This window comes from Rhinatrema bivittatum, chromosome 3 (genome assembly GCF_901001135.1).
Source record: "Rhinatrema bivittatum chromosome 3, aRhiBiv1.1, whole genome shotgun sequence".
Classification (NCBI taxonomy): Eukaryota; Metazoa; Chordata; class Amphibia; order Gymnophiona; family Rhinatrematidae; genus Rhinatrema; species Rhinatrema bivittatum.
In genome coordinates, this window is record NC_042617.1 from 496,832,799 (window position 1) to 496,850,308 (window position 17,510).

General features: G+C 44.0%; 1 long non-coding RNA gene across 1 annotated transcript in view; it reads left to right on the top strand.

The window, feature by feature from the left end:
- Positions 1-4,571: 4,571 nt before the first annotated feature.
- The window catches only part of LOC115088134, a 79,825-nt gene continuing 66,886 nt past the window's right edge, over positions 4,572-17,510 (top strand). Inside the window, exon 1 of the long non-coding RNA XR_003855709.1 lies at positions 4,572-4,655. This is a non-coding gene — a long non-coding RNA (uncharacterized LOC115088134). The remainder of the gene's footprint in view (positions 4,656-17,510) is intronic.

A 17,510-nucleotide genomic window follows, 5' to 3' on the forward strand; every position in this document is an offset into this window, starting at 1 on the left:
CCTGTTTCTAGCACCCCTATAACTCTGAAGCTGTACATCACATCTGCCACACATGTCACTGCAGAAAGACAGCAACCTCCTAGTATGATTGTGCATGTCCCTAGCTGTTCTGCATGGCACAGTGTCTATCATAGGGAAAAAATGCACAGTCCCCAGCTTCTCTTTAACCTGTGTGATGGTCAAGACATACTGTGACTGACATCCTGGCTGGCAGATCACTAACAGGGCACACCTGACCTGGGAATCCCTGCACTGTGGACACAAAAAGGTTTTGAGGAACAAGTGACATTTCAACAGCTCCAAATGGGAGGATTTGAAAAGCCACTTGCTTTAAGTAACCCAGCAGAAAATGTGCAGTGCCTGGTTAATAGCCACAATCCATGATGATGGCTGCTGTTGCACGATAAAATCTTTTTTCCTCCTCTACCACAAAAAAAGGTGTTGTTATTACCCACATTAAAACCCATGCTATTGCACATTATTTCACTGCAAAATACGGTAGGAGTCCCTAATTTGCATAAGTTTCTTGCTTTTGCATTCTCATTATCATATTTGCATACTAACATGTGATGCGGTAAATATCGCATATTTATGGTGCGTTAGACCTCTTTTATCAAACAGGGCCCTAATGCAATTTCATGAATGACCTGTTAAGATCTAAAATCAAGACAAATAAATAGCAGGCTTAAATTTAAGTGAATTTTCAACTTGAAAAATTAGGTCCCTAAATTCAACTGAAAATAGGTGCCTAATTTAAGCACCTAATTAAGGCCTGGATTCACCATTCTATTGCAGAATGGTCAATCCAGCGAAAATGGGGGGTGGGGGGTGGGCCTGCTAAAGCCAGCAGCCTTCGCACCACTGCGGTATTTTCGCTGATGGCTTTCGCACCCAATAGCGCCACCGTGAAAGGTGGTGCTATTAGGCACACTACTGGCAACGATAACATTACTAACCTTATCGCCACCAGCGAAGACACCGCCGAGACTGCCTCCTCGCCGTCCTGACCCTTCCTCTCGCTGCCCCGACTCCGCCCCCAGCATGCTATCACACGCAAAAAGGGCCTTTTCACGTGCAATAGAGGTTTATCGCATGCAATAAGCCTTTGAAAATGACCCCCTAAGTACCTAAATTTAGGAGCTCAACTTTTTCTTTTTAATACAGGCCTCTAAATATTAGGGGTGTGCATTTGTTTGCAATGTATTGGCAATCCGCAACGTATATGCCATATTTGTTGTATTCGTGGGGGTTCACGAAACGTATGGCGAACCCCCACGAATACAACGTATCACTAACGAATAAACCCCCACCCTCCTGACCCCCCCAAGACTTGCCTAAAGTCCCTGGTGGTCCAGCGGGGGTCCTGGAACGATCTCCTGCACTCGGGCTGTCGGCTGCCGGTATTCAAAATGGCACCGATAGCCTTTACCCTTACTATGTCACGGGGCTACCGCTGCCATTGGTCGACTCCTGTCACATGGTAGGAGCACAAGATGGTGCCGGCCGTCCATTGCTCCTACCATGTGACAGGGGCCGACCAATGGCACCGGTAGCCCCTGTGACATAGTAAGGGCAAAGGCTATCGGCGCCATTTTGAATACTGGCAGCCGACGGCCCGAGTGCAGGAGATCGCTCCAGGATCTCCGCTGGACCACCAGGGACTTTTGGCAAGTCTTGGGGTGGTCAGGAGTGTGGGGGGTTGTAGTTAAATTTAAAGAGTTGGGATGGGGTTTTTATTGGGAAACGAATATATATATGTAACTAATGAATGGATCGGGGTCCCCCGAGAACAGATGCAACGGATTTGGGTCCCGACGAATACGAATACCTACTAAATAACTAAGCATTCTTATAAAAGAGTTCAATAATTAAATCAATATTACTGCCAAACATCACTACTTCATTGTCAACAATCAAAATGCACTCCTTGAAAACCCTATTGAAAAACTGATAGAAAAGAAAGGAAAAGAAAATTATGTAAATATTTTGTAATGTTAAGGCACATTTGTGCTCACTTAGGGCCTCATTTTCTAAAGCATCGCAGGCCTGCGATACTTTAGGGAATGAAGGGTGGGGGCCGAAACAGGGGGGCGGGCCTGCGCTAGCTGGCAGCGATCGCACCGTCGCGGTGCGATCGCTGCCGATTTTGCACCCAATAGCACCACCATAGAAGGTGAAGCTATTGGGCGCGAACTAGGACGCGAAAAGGCACCTACCTTTTCACCGTCCGTGGCGTCTTTGTGGAGTCGGCCCCGGTGATGCTCCGACTCCTCCTCTTCCGGGGCCGACTCCGCCCCCATCCCCACTTGGAAAATGACCCCCTTAATTCTTCACATAGGATGCTGAAAAGCTACCAGATGATATTGACTTTAGTTGCTACCGACTTGAGCTGAATTTAAGCTTGTGAACTGAAAGTTAAAAACTCTAACCCTATGCCAATCCACTGAATTATTCAGTCTCACTAAAGAATCTACCTGTGTACGAAATCTAAGTTTTCAACATTGATGCCATACAGAACACACAGTTCTGCTGCTTACACATAATGAAATATCTCTAAAATGTATTCAGGTACTTTCAAAGAAGCTGCAAGTTCCACTAGCCCCTGATCTCAAATAATTTGGGCAGATGGATGTATTGGTCTTGCTCTCTTGATTCCATGAAAAACGGTAGCTTGCTTTTTCAAATTAATTTACACTGCTTGGAAAATGTGCACAGTTGGTAACGTTACAGTAATAATCATAGCTGCTGTTATTTAAAAAGACAAACACCTAAGGCTGTCTCAGATTCAGATCTATATGATGTACTTAGGGAATTTTAAAAGGAAAATGTAAATGTAACATAATAGTGCAATTTTCAAAAGTGCATTTATGCAAATAAAACCTATAAATTCAATAGCATATATTGTAGCAATTGTCAAAAGCCTTAGAAATTGCTACAATATATGCAATTGAATTGTCTATAGGTTTTACCCACCTTAAGTCTCACTAAAGAATCTACCTGTGTACGAAATCTAAGTTTTCAACACTGATGCCATAGAGAACACACAGTTCTGCTGCTTACACATAATGGTGGGTAAATAGGCTTTTGAAAATTGCTGTGATAGTATGTTACATTTATATTTTCCTTTTCCTCCATTTTGCTTTCCATTTTAAAAATACTTCCTATAATAGAAGCTGGAATATAGCTTGGAAAAGCTGCAGTGTGCTCAGTGTAGAAAAATAAATGCCATTTTGACGACAGTATTTATGTCAGCTAATTTTATCTTTCAAGTGGACTGTAAAAAATAGATTTTGAAGATCCGTTAAGAAAGCACTCCACTATCTGGCATTTACTGTGTTGTTATCCATGGCAAAGTTCATCTATTTTAATTCATAGCTATTCCAAATTAGAAACTTTTTCCTTCCAGCAAAATTTCCCTTCCTACAATATTGATCTTGCTGGGTCACAGCCTAGTACAATTCAGAATAATTAAGTATTTTCGAATACTATTACCAATGGACACATGATTTAAGACTGATATATAATTGCGTACTTCGTTGGTACAAACTTGACCTCTGCTGTCTTCAGTTTGAAGACTCTGTTGAGTTCCAGCAGTTTTCTTAAGGAATGTAACACAGCTGATTTGTTAGATAATGGAATCCAAATTGTTCTAGAAAAAGGTGCAATTATGCAGCATGTAATACACAAATAAATTGACTTAATGTTACATTATAATGAAAGCTGTGCAAAATCCTCTACACCAGCACAATAAAATAATAAAAAGTAATAGAACAGGTAATAGATGTAAAATAAATGCTAAAAAAGTAGTTCAAATCATTTTCATACCAGTCAAAAGATACTGAAAAGGGCGCATCCAATCACAATAAAACACCAGAATGAAACACTTCTAAATAGTAATATAAATTTTTGTGGACACTTCATGTCCCATGATGTGGAATTGACATATAGTTTGATTTTCTTTTTCCTAATGTAAGCCACAGTTTTACAGTCCTAGTGAAACCATTTTATTGCTGGGGATGTATTAGACATGGTTCATTTCCCTTCTCAGTATGGCTTTAATTTTCCACATCCATGGCTTGACACAGACCCAAACACCAGAAGATGGTTGTCTGCTATAAACTGTTTGGTTTTCTTTGATTGCTTTACAATTTAATCTATAGTTCATTCTATTAACCCTTTCACTTTTAATGCTTCAAAATCTTACATACCCTAAATGTGAGACTAAACTTTCAGAAAATGGTGGGGTTTATTTCTTGCTTTAATGACCAAAATCTTCACAAGGACATAATGTGAAATAGTTCTTTCTTTGCTAAACTTTTCGTTCCTGCAGCCAAGAGTAATCGTGTAATAATAAATGCAATGTAATAAAAAAGGTTTTTTTTTCCCTTTTGCCTTCCTAATACAGTCATAATTATTCATCCATTTATGTTGGTCATATTCATGCTGGGTTTTGGAGCCAAGAAAGTGCCACTGTCACTCTAACTTTCTCCTCTGCACCTGATCTTTAGGGGGAAAAGAAACCATTCCCGCCTGCAGTGTTGTCACATCCGATATTCAGTTCCTTCCGGCAGAGAAAGTGTATCTGGGAGGGTCACCAGATCAGCCTGTGCCTCGGGGCTCCTCGCCTAAAGTACAAAAGACTCAACTCAACTCAGGTTAGTCATCGAGGTGGTCTATCTGTGGTGACGGATCGCCAGCTTGGTCTGTGGGCTAGCCTTGATAACTGCCTTGAAATGCTAAGTGCTTAATTAAGGTCCTTTCATATCCGTTATTGAGGGCTCCATCTCCCATAGCCCTGGGCACTGTACTTTACAGAGGACTCCCTGGAGCCATAGCTAACTTTATTGCATTGACAAGTCAAAAAAAAAAAAAAGCAAGTAGTTTTAATCCTCCTGTAGCTGGCAATGAGAAATATGATTTCTTCATATACTGTAAATAGCATAGAAAAATACACAATTTTTGTATCCTAATTCATTTTGCAGTAAGATGGTTAACTTAAGCAAAACAAACGTGCGTGTCTAGATTTTTATATATAGAGATACATATATAAAATATAAGTAAAGCAGTGTGCTATTTATATATGTTAAAACTATTCATGTATTTGTTCTTTTTAAATGTTTTTTTTTTTCCAGATGAAAAATAAAAGTAAAATTGGGAGGGCAATTTACAAAATTGTCCTCCCATTTACCTGTTTAAATGACTATTTTCCTGGGTAAAAGAGTTTTTTTGAAAAATTGCCCAACCTGTATGCAGATAAAAATAAGTGTGTTGTGTCACAATGCACATATTTTTACCCAAAAATGTGTGCGGGCATCCCCCAGGTCTGGGGAGAAACCATTGCACATAGTTTTGAATTTTCAAAACCACCTGCAGAAAAAGGAGGTACAAATCTCTGCAGGTACTTTTTCCTTGGGCAATTTTCAAAGGAAAAGTATGCATGCTTTAAAAATCGGTGCAAAATCCTCTGGTAAAAATACCGTCAGACTTTTAACCTGCCTGCACAATTTTGAAAGCTTCTCCCAAAAGACTTAAAATCAATCAAGAACATCAGATCCTCTAAGAGTAAATGAACGTTTATTTATCCATAGAGGCTTGAAAAACAGAATATCTGCTATAGTAAAAAATAGGGCATTACAAAGTATATCCCCTCATTTACTAAGCCTTGTTCAATGACCCTGTACTTTTGTGAATTCCATGGTATTTTCCCACGGGAAAAATGCCATAGCAGAAAGAGTTCTCCACCCAATGTGTGAATGCAGCACTGGGACTGTGGGGCTGCCATCACTTAAAGGGGCTGCTTAGCCCCAAGAATGCCCCCCCCCCCAACAAAGAACTAAACTCCAGAGGACTGGATAGACCCCCATGTCCCACCCTGCCCGCTCTTGAAGGCAGCTGTAGTTCCCAGTATAAAAAAAAAACAAACCAAAACTTAAAGAAGATCAGATGACCTGAAAAAACTGGCCAGGACACCCACCCTAGTCCAATAGATCACCCTTCCCCCACCCACAAAATATACCTCTCTGGTGGTCTTAGTGGACCCAGTTCCCTTCTCACCACTCTTGCCCACTGGTTTTCAACCTTTTTCCCTTTGTTACACACGTGATAGACCACGCTCACATGTGTGACACACTGCTCATTACAATTCACGGCGGAAATAAAAAATAGAGGCCCAGTAAGCCAGTATTATTTTTATTAAGAATGACACAAGGGAAAGATAAGTACACTGTCCGAACAGAAATTACATAAATAGTAAACATCCCATATCAAAACAGCACCAATTTCCAACACTCAAACAGTAACCACCTTACAAGGCAAAACTGAAAATATTACACCAGGCCTTAAAACTCCAATATTCCTCCTGTTAGGAAAATGGACTATGCCAGGCTGCTATAGAGCCCTACACAGAAACTACACGCCAGCAGAAAACCTCACCTGAATCACATGTGCTGACCCTCACCTAACAAAGAATAAAGATATCATAAAGCATAACTAGAAGAATGCAGACAAAACTGAACTGGAAACTGCCAGAGAGACTGTGTACCAAAGGAAAAAGAGAAACATCACTAGTCTTCATAAAACAAATCAAGAAATATAAAATCAACAGCAGTAAAATCATAATAATAATAACAGATTATTTTGAAACAGCTGATGAATGGAATATCCAATAATTAAAAACTCATATAAAAAATTTCTAGATACCAATAATCTATTTCAAAATAGCAGGCATAAAGACCCAATAATGAAAAATAATAAGGATTAAAAAATGCTTTGCTCTGCATACCTGGGAACCTTTGATATCCAGGTGCCCTGAGATTGTTTTGAATTAGAAGGAGGAGGGATGGTTTGCTTGCAACTTTCTCCTCTCTCTGTCACATAATCGCTGTCTTTCACACTGGCTCTCAATCACACACATATACACATGCTCTTGCTCTCACTTACATTGGCTCCCAATCACATACATATAAACATGCTTTTTCTCTCTCACTTATATAGGCTTTTTATCACACATTTATACACATGCTGTTTGTCTTTTCATACATTCACACACACAGGCTTTCTATCACACACATACATGCTGTCCCTTTCACACATATAGGCTGTCAATCACATACTCACAAACTGTCACCTACACCAGCTCTCAATCACACACAGACAGACATGCTCTCTCTCTTTTATACACACGGAGTCTTAACCATACATACACATGATCTCTCTCACTTACACATACAGATTCTCAATCATATACTTACATCCATTCTATCTCTCTCTCACACAAAGGATCTGAATCGCACACACATACTCTCTTTCACCCAAACATTTTCAACTACGCACTTACATATACAGGCTCTCAATCACTCACTTATATACATGCTGTCTCTCTCTCTTACATACACAATCTCAAACACGTATGCTTGCTCAAGCTCACTCACTCACTCTCTCTCTCTTCCCCCACCAAACTAGCGGCAGCAGCAGCCTCCTCCACTTCCAAACTTAGCAGCAGCAGCAGCCTCTTCCATTTTCAACCCTCGTGGCCTTGAGAAAGGAGCCCCATTGGCCGTGGGGGCTGACGTTGCTCCTATTTGCTCCGTGCAGTGCTGCTCTTCTTTGGGCTGATGCTACCCGCACTAGCATGGTCTCTACTTCCTGCATGCGTAGCCGCTGCAATCCACTTCCTCTTCCGGGCCACGGGGGGGGGCAGGAAGAACAGACCATGCTGGTAATGCTAACTCCAGCTCTCCTGCCGCATTCCACCCAGGCTATCAGCATTTTAATCCTGGGCGGAAGATAAGTCCCTATTTTGCTGGGGCAAGCAGAGCTGTTAAGCCAGCTGGGGACTTGCGTGTGCTTGGCGACACACTGGTGTGTCACGACACACCGGTTGAGAACAGCTACTCTAGCCCAACCCAAGACTCCCAATCTTAAAAACAGGTACAGTGGAGGCAAAGCATGCTTCCTAGCCTCTAGGCTCATAACAGCCATTTTCCAAAATGGCCTCCCTAGCCTATGCCTTATCACGTTTCCCTATCACGTTTTTCACGTGGTAAATGCCTAATGCTGGTTAGTGAATGAACTCCATAGGCTGATGCTCATTCAGGATCAATTTAAATGCAACAGAAACATTTTTCATATTATGAGTTGAATGGCTTTGGAATATTTTAATGTTGAGATGGCAGCTGTTCCAAGTAAACTAGAACATTCCCAGTTACTAATAATGTAAATTGGCTTAAGGAAATATGAACATTAAAAAAATATGGAGTTGATTTTCTTTTTATTTCTAACAAGAGTAGAGGAAGGACATTTTGTATTCTGGATTATTATTTTTTAATGTATATTTTGTTTTAATAGTGATGTATCTTAATTATTGCTTTGAGTCCCATTTTTTGAAGAAAAAGGTAGGGCAGAAAAATGAAAATGGAATGGAATGGAAAAGATTTATGCAGTTAAAATGCTCCCCCACTATGATCCATTCCTTTAAGAATTTGTCCTCACAAATTCTGTCTGCATACAGATGTAGCCACACAGAAAAGGGACTTGGGCAAGTAAACTTCTCTGACTACACTCAGCTGCACAATAGGGATGTGCATCCCCAAAATTTTTAGTTGTTTGTTTTTTGGTTTTGGTTTGTTTTATTTTCAGTGTTATTCAGATCAGTTAATGCTTTGGGTTGTTTTTGCTTCATTTGCCAAAGTGAAAACAAAAAACATTAAAGAAGGAAAAAATCCCCAAAACAACAGTGACAAAAAAAATGGTAACTGATAAAAAACAAAAAAGTGGGTATCCATTGACTCTGGCTAGGTCTTCCCAGGCCAAAAAACTGCCTGGGCCCAACTCCAAGGCCTAGACTTGGGCCTTGCTAGGCTGTGCCCGGCATCAAGGCTTACGTCCAGGCTGGACCCGGCACCAAAGCTTAGCCTGGGACCCTCCACCTATGTAAAACTGCCAAGGTTGGGAAGAGCCTACCTACCATGGCTTCAACTTACCCCCTTCCAAGATTCTTCTTGTAAAAGGGAAAGAGCAATGCAAAGTCACTCCTGCCTGGTTCGGAGTGCTCTAAAAATGCCACTGTCTGCATGGAGGATGGTGCCAAATTGATGTCAATTCAGAGCCTACTTGCAGTTTGGCTGGCACCATTTTCATGTTCAGATGTTAAAATATACATCAAAATGGAGCCATGGCACTGGTGGAAGTCATCAAAGCAATGTCATTTTGTTGCAATCCTTCTGGCAGATGTCACCATTTTTAAAGTGCCGTAACTTGGGAAGATAGCCATGAATACAATAGTACCCCAAAAATTTAGGCTGTTTTGGTAAGAGGCAATTTTGTTTTGTTTCATTTGGAATGAACACAAAATGACTAATTTATTGCATTTTTTGCTGTTGTTAGAAATGAATGCACATACCTACTACACAAATGGATGCCTTAAATCTGATCATTCAAGATTTACGAGGTTGGGTTTAACTGGATACTCATCCTCAACTTTAGCTGGTTAGCTGCAGCTGAATATCTAGAGAAAGTTAACTGGTTAAAATTAATTAGTTAACATTGCTGCTCAGCAGCTCTTTGAAAATCTACCCCTAGATATCTAGAGTACTGAGAAGACAGCTGAATAAAGAATAAATAGCAGTTTATGTTGCGTAGGAGATGGATCCTTGGGCTGAGGTGGGGTTGACGCAACCCGTAGCAGAGGTCAGGCTTGGAGAAGGCAGGCGAGGTCAAGCGTAGCAGAGGTCAGGCTTGGAGAAGGCAGGTGAAGTTAGGCATAGCAGAGGTCAGGCTTGGAGAAGGCAGGCGAGGTCAGGCATAGCAGAGGTCAGTACCAGGTAGTCGATTCAGTAGACATGAGACGAACACAAGGAACAGGAACCAGGAAACAAAGGAACTAGACAAGCGCAAGGCAACTAGAACTCGGAAACCGGAACAGGAGACCAAGGCGACCTGTTGCAAAGGCAACGCTGAGGAGTGCTGCCTGAGCTTTTATATGTTGAGGGAACTGACGTCAACATCCGGGTCCACGGCCAGGTTCCCGCCGAGGGCCCTTCAAAGGTTTCACTGGTGCGCGCGTGTGCCTAGGGAGGGACATGGTGCTGCCGGCGGCGTCTCTCTACGAACCCCGTGGAGAGGCCCGACGGATGGAGGCATCCTAGCTGGAGGTCCTGGGAAGTGGAGCAGGGCCGGAGGAGCTGGTGGAAGTCCGAGGGGACTGGCAGCCCACCGCCGCCAGCGATGAGGTGCTGGAGCCTGAAGCTTGTGTAGAGAGGTGAGAGGGCCGCACCGCGGGGCTGCTGCAAGCTGCGGGTGGCGAGCGTAACAGTTTATAATCAAACAATGTTGCCATGTGTATATATAGCCCCTCTTCTAGCAGTTGCTATGAAGGAATGGTTTACAATTGGTACCAGAATTTAGTGCAAGCAAAGTCTTTTCAAACCCTGGCATGGATTCTCTTAATGGGGCATGAGAGAGGATGGTATACCATCAGAGCCCAAAGTGTTTTGTAGAAGTCTCTTTCTGTGGTTATAAGCTCAGTCTTTCTCTAAATTCCCTATGCCAATAAACAGACTGGAAACAGAAGTAGAGTGTTCCCAAAGAAAGGTTTACTGTTCAGGCTGTTCAGTGAAATTAATTGGTACCAAACACATTTTCCTCTTGCTATATCCATAAGAACTTCAAAAAAGAAAATCCAAATTGATCTGTATCTATGGTCTCTTATTGTCTTCCCAGAGTTGTTTTTCTTCCTGTGAATGGAATATTAGGCTGCCCAAGGTGCAAATGGAATGGGTCTCCTATCTCTCATGTGTCTCTTCTTCCAAATACCTGTGGTCCACAGATCGAATCCAAAATATTCCAAACTTTTCCTTTCATGATTCTCCTTGACAGAAACTCCTGTGTGGAGCTTCGGGTTTTCTCCTTTCTCTCCTGCATATGTTTTTCTTTCACTTTTTTAACCTCTTCCTAGAAGTCAATGGGATCTCTTGGACTGAAATCCAAAATTAACACAAAATTGGAAAAAATCCTTCTTCTTCCCCACTTCTCTTTCACAAGTAGGAAGGATAGACCTAACATTTCTTCCCAAATAAATCCCAAATAAATCTCCAGATACAAAATTAATCAGAAATACTCAAAACACTGAGTCCATTATCAAACACCATGTACCATGCAATTACATTTTTCCAATGTCCAATTCATGGGCCACTAGATCCACATTGTACTCACCATACAGCTGCATCCACATTTTTCCTTATCTGGGCTACTGCCTTATCAAGAGAAAATTGCAGACTCTAGCACTACAGATCCTGAACTCAATAAGTCATCTTCTACAGCATCTAGACTTCATCATCAGCTACCAAATATCCAATCGGGTTAGATTGGATATTTGGTAGCTGATGAACTTACTGATGGAGTTCATTGGAGACCACTTCAATTCATATGAAGCCAAAGTATTTCTTCCTATGGACAGAACAACCAATCTTGTCTCCTCAGTAAGCAGCATATTCAACAGCCCCGCAATGGAGTTTCTCAAAATGCTGGGTTACATGGTTTCAACTGCCCATGGCAAGATACCACATGAGACAGTTACAATGGAATCAGTCATCACAGAATCTCTGACACTATCACTAAGGGTGTAGTTTTTAATAGAATTCATCACTAAAGGATAAGTTACAATTATAGAATGAGTCCTAGACTCAAAACTGCTATAGAATTGACCTGGACATGATAGTGTTCAGATTCATTTAACAACTAACATTGATTAAAAACTATGTTACCGAACCTTATGGCACCTGTGTAAACTGATAGATTTTAATAGCATTACTTTTTTGTGCCTTACTGTAAACCTTTGTGATGGTACCCACCTTAACGATGGTATAGAAAAAGATTTAAATAAATAAATAAATAAATAAAAGTAAGTAATTGGGCAGCTCAAAAGATCCCTACTGTAGTAGCTTTCTAAAAACAGTCTTACAGCCCCAATACACCTCAAAGAGGTACCAAGGCTCTCATAGATAATTCTCAAAAACTGGTTTAAAAGAATCCAAGCTTAAAGACTGGATAGACAAGTGAATGGGAGGCTGACTCCTAATTGGGAAAGCTTCCTTCTCCTTTCCCATAACTTAAGGAAAAATTACATAGCAAGAGACTTCAGGCTCCTGTCTGATGGATGGTGTAACTTAAAATGCATGAGGATAGATGGTGCTTTGGTATGATAAACAGTTTGGACACACCATCTGCTGTTCCCACATGGGGGAGCAAAACCCAAATCTCTCTCACTTATTTCTACATAGAACCTCCTCAGTAAATTAAGAACATATGAACATGCCACACTGGGTCAGACCAAGGGTCCATCAAGCCCAGCATCCTGTTTCCAACAGTGGCCAATCCAGGCCATAAGAACCTGGCAAGTACCCAAAAACTAAGTCTATTCCATACTACTGTTACTAGTAATAGCAGTGGCTATTTTCTAAGTCAGCTTAATTAATAGCAGGTAATGGACTTCTCCTCCAAGCACTTATCCAATCCTTTTTTAAACACAGCCACACTAACTGCACTAACCACATCTTCTGGCAACAAATTCCAGAGTTTAATTGTGCATTGAGTGAAAAAGAACTTTCTCTGATTAGTTTTAAATGTGCCACATGCTAACTTCATGGAGTGCCCCCTAGTCTTTCTATTATCTGAAAGAGTAAATAATTGATTCACATTAACCTGTTCTAGACCTCTCATGATTTTAAACACCTCTATCATATCCCCCCTCAGCCGTCTCTTCTCCAAGCTGAAAAGTCCTAACCTCTTTAGTCTTTCCTCATAGGGGAGCTGTTCCATTCCCTTTATCATTTTGGTCGCACTTCTCTGTACCTTCTCCATCGCAACTATATCTTTTTTGAGATGAGGCGACCAGAATTGTACACAATATTCAAGGTGCGGTCTCACCATGGAGCGATACAGAGACATTATGACATTTTCTGTTTTATTCACCATTCCCTTTCTAATAATTCCCAACATACTGTTTGCTTTTTTGACTGCCGCAGCACACTGAACCGATGATTTCAATGTGTTATCCACTATGATGCCTAGATCTCTTTCTTGGGTGGTAGCTCCTAATATGGAACCTAACAATTTGTAACTATAGCATGGGTTATTTTTCTCTATGTGCATCAGTTTGCACTTATGCACATTAAATTTCATCTGCCATTTGGATGCCCAATTTTCCAGTCTCAGAAGTACTTCCTGCAATTTATCACAATCTGCTTGTCGTGTGTTTGCCTGGATGTGGACCCTCGGCCGGTGGAGGAAGTGGTATGGTGAGAGGCAGGCCCCTCGGGGTCCTCTGTCAGTTGGCGAGGTGACAGAGCAGGAGGAGGCATGGTTCTTTGCCACTGGAGACCCGCGGCCCCCCCCGGGAGGAGCCCGTAGAGGCCCGGGTCACTTGGACTTAGGTGGTTCTTCGATCCTTCGGGATCTTCTGATGGTAGATGAGATTGGTAGAACAGGAGGAGGCTTGGTTCTTTGCCACTGGAGACCTGCGGCTCCCCCGGGAGGAGCCCGTAGAGGCCTGGGCCACTTGGACTTAGGTGATTCTTGGAGCAAAAGGAAATTGAAGGCCGGTCCGAATTCTGCAGCCAGAAGTCACTAACCGCCGGTCCGGGTCAAGCCAAAGCGTCTTCAGTAGCCGGTCCAAGTCAAAGCCAAGGATTATCAGAAGCCAGTCCGAGTCAAAGCCAAAGGTCACTAGGAAGGCAATGAAGATCTCCGAAGCACAGAGAAGTCAGCACAGGGAGCAGACTCATTGCCAAATCAAGGAGGCAGGAAGAGGCAGACTCTTAAGTAGTCCAGCGCCTCTCCCCTCCTCTCCCCAGCTGTAGCGCATGTTCTGATGATGGCCCTTTAAGAGGGCTCAGGAGGTGTGGCCTCGCACTTAAGGAGGGGGCTGCCTGGGGTGGAGCCGGAAACGCTGCCGCGTGGCCTAACGGCACAGGGAGCCACAGGGGAAGGGTTCCTCTCACCAAGCGTCGCTGCACAGCCCCGGACTTGGGGCTCCATGTGAGAGCGGGGACAGAGGCCCGGCACCGGAACGCTGAGACCCCGGCAATGGCCGGGAGGTATGACAGTACCCCCCATTTAGGGGGCCTCCCCGGAGGTTTGGGTTTGGAAGGATGGTCCGCATGGAACTGGGCGAGGAGGTTTCTATGCAGAATATTGGTTAAGGGCTCCCTTAACCAAATGGAATGGGTCTCCTATCTCTTATGTATCTCTTCTTCCAAATACCTGTGGTCCACAGATCGAATCCAAAATATTCCAAACTTTTCCTTTCATGATTCTCCTTGACAGAAACTCCTGTGTGGAGCTTCGGGTTTTCTCCTTTCTCTCCTGCATATGTTATTCTTTCACTTTTTTAACCTCTTCCTAGATGTCAATGGGATCTCTTGGACTGAAATCCAAAATTAACACAAAATTGTTTCAACGATGAAATCTGTTGCGACGTGAGTCCATGGTTTGGTGGGTACTGGTAGGGGTTGGAGCAAGCCTGGAGGTGATCCAGGGAGTCTCTTGTGTTGGGCGCATATGTGGCATGACTCCACGTAGGATTGAATTTCCTTGGTGATTCCGGGCCACCAGTAGTATCAACAAAGGGTGAAGAGTGTCCGGTGTTGTCCTGGGTGTCCTGAGCAGCAGGAGTCATGAGCCCAGGCCAGGACCTGTTTCCGGAGGGGCGAGGGTACGTATGTCTTCCCGGGAGGGATGGAAGTAGTGGCAGACAACAGAACCTGTGATGGGTCAAGTATGAACTTGGGAGGCTCAGGCGTATCCATGGTTTCGAAGAGTCGAGTGAGGGCGTCTGCTTTTACGTTATTGGTGACTCGACGATATCATAGAATGAAGTTAAATCTAGTAAAAAATAGTGCCCACCGAGCCTGGCGGGGGTTAAGACGTTGTGCCTGATGCAGATATTCTAGATTTTTGTGGTCTGTGTAGACCGTGATTTGGTGTTGGGCTCCCTCTAACCAAGGGCACCACTCCTCGAAGGCTATCTTTATCATGAGGAGCTCCTTATCGCCAATGGCATAATTTTGTTCTGCCAGGGAGAATTGGCGGGAGAGGAAGGAGCAGGAGTGCAGCTTGTGGTTGTTTGAGGTCTGACTGAGGATGGCGCCTATGCCCACGGAAGAGGCATCCACTTCAATCAGAAATGGACGTTGTGGATCGGGATGATGTAGACATGGCTGGGCCAGGAATGCCTTTTTTAGGCAAGCAAAGGCTGCTATGCTCTTGGAGGTCCAGTGCCTGGGGTCAGCACCTTTTTGGGTTAAGGCCGTGAGGGGTGCCACCAACGAGGCATAGTTAGGGATAAATGAGCAGTAGTAATTTGCGAAGCCTAAAAATCGCTGAAGCGGTTTCAATCCAGAAGGTTGGGGCCAGTCTTGGATAGCTTTCACCTTTTGCGGATCCATATTGAACCCTTTACTGGAGACAATGTAGCTCAGAAATGGAAGGGATTCCTGCTCAAACAGGCATTTCTCGAGTTTAGCAAAAAGCTGATTCTGTCAAAGTCACTGTAGAACCTGCGAGATGTGTTGCCGGTGGGCTGAAAGGGATCTGGAAAATATCAGGATGTCATCGAGATAGATAACTACACATTGATATAAGAGATCCCGAAAGATTTCATTCATGGTGTTCTGAAAACCAGCTGGGGCATTGCAAATCCCAAACAGCATCACTAAATATTCATAATGGCTGTCTCTGGTGTTGAAGGCTATCTTCCATTCGTCTCCCTCCCTGATATGTATGAGGTTATAGGCCCCTCTCAGATGTAGTTTGGTGAAGATCTTCACACCTTGAAGACGGTCAAAGAGCTCCGAGATTAGCGGAATCGGGTATCAATCCTTCACCGTGATGGCATTTAGTCCTTGGTAGTCGATACAGGGGCGAAGGGTACCATCCTTCTTCTTGACGAAGAAGAACCCCGCCCCTGCTGGGGAAGTAGATTTTCGGATGAACCCTCGTTCTAGGTTCTCCTGAATGTAAGAGGACATGGCTTGAGACTCGGAGACAGAGAGCGCATAGGTGCAACCTCGTGGAGGTTCCATGCCCGGGAGCAGATTGATGGCACAGTCGAAAGGCCGATGAGGTGGCAAGAGCTCCACCCTTTGTTTTGAAAAGACGTCTGCATAAGACGAGTATGGGGCTGGTAGGTGATGCTGACCAGGAATCGTGGTCAGGCAAGGCATGGGGACCACTGACGAGGCAGGATTTGTGACACGGAGCGCCCCATCGAATGAGTTGTAGAGACCCCCAGTCAAACTGGGGACAGTGTCTTTGGAGCCAGGGGAGCCCCAAGATGACAGGGTGGATAGATTGTTCAAGGACATGTAAGGAGATCTGTTCCACATGGAGAAGTCCGGTTCGTAGTTGGATGGTTCTGGTGATATGAGTCACCCGGCCTGGAAGGGGTTTGCCCTAAATCGATGAGAGAACCAGAGGGAACTGTGCGCGAAGAAGTGGAATTTTAAGATGGTCCACTAGATGCCTCATGATAAAATTCCCCCCAGTTCCTGAGTCCACTAGGGTCAATGTATGAAATTCGTGGTTCCCCGAGGTCAGTGTGACTGGTAGGGTTAGTGGAGGTACAGGTAGTGTTAGGCCCAGGAGTTGTCCTCCTTCAGGTCCTAGGCCCGGCAGTTTTCCGGACACAGCGGGCAGGTGGCCATGCGATGATCAGTAGCGCCGTAGTAGAGACAGAGTCCCTCCTTGATTCATCGTTGATGTTCTTGGGGGGGAAGTCATCCTTGACCCAGCTGCATGGGCTCTTCGGTCGCGGATCAAGATGTTCCCGAAGCACCCTTGGGAGAGGGTGAGCGTTGTAGACGTCTAAAGGAGGTGGGGATTTTCTTGGATGACTGGGCCTCCCAGGCGCGTTCTTGGTGGCATCTGTCGATGCGCCCAGCCAAGTCGATGAGGGAGTTTAAGGATTTCGGGATTTCTTGTCCTGCCAGCTCATCTTTAATCTTCAGGCTAAGGCCCTCCAAGAAGATTGTTCTCAGGCAATTGGAATCCCAGGTCAGCTGGGAGGAGAGGGTTCGGAACTCAATGGCGTACTGAGCGTAGATGAAGGAGGTTGGTACCGGAACTCAATGGTGTACTGGCGTAGATGAAGGAGGTTGGTACCGGAAGCCACTTCCCGAGTTGGGTCGTCAAAACTGAGGTGGAAGAGCTCCCAAAATTCTCTCAGATTGCGTAAGACAGGGTCCTCATGTTCCACAAGGGGGAAGCACATTCCAGGTCCGTACCCTCGAGTAGGGAGAGGACGTAGGTCATTTTAGTGACGGCATCCGGGAACAGAGTTGGCTGCAAACGAAAGTGCATATTGCACTGATTGATGAAACCCCTAAAGGCCCAGGGATCCCCCGAGAAATGTGAGGGGGTAAGCAAGCGGATCACCGGTTGAGTGTCAGAAGTGGCTGGCGTAGAAGGCAGGGTTGGACTCATGGGACCCAAGGCCTCGAAGCATTGGTTCAAAC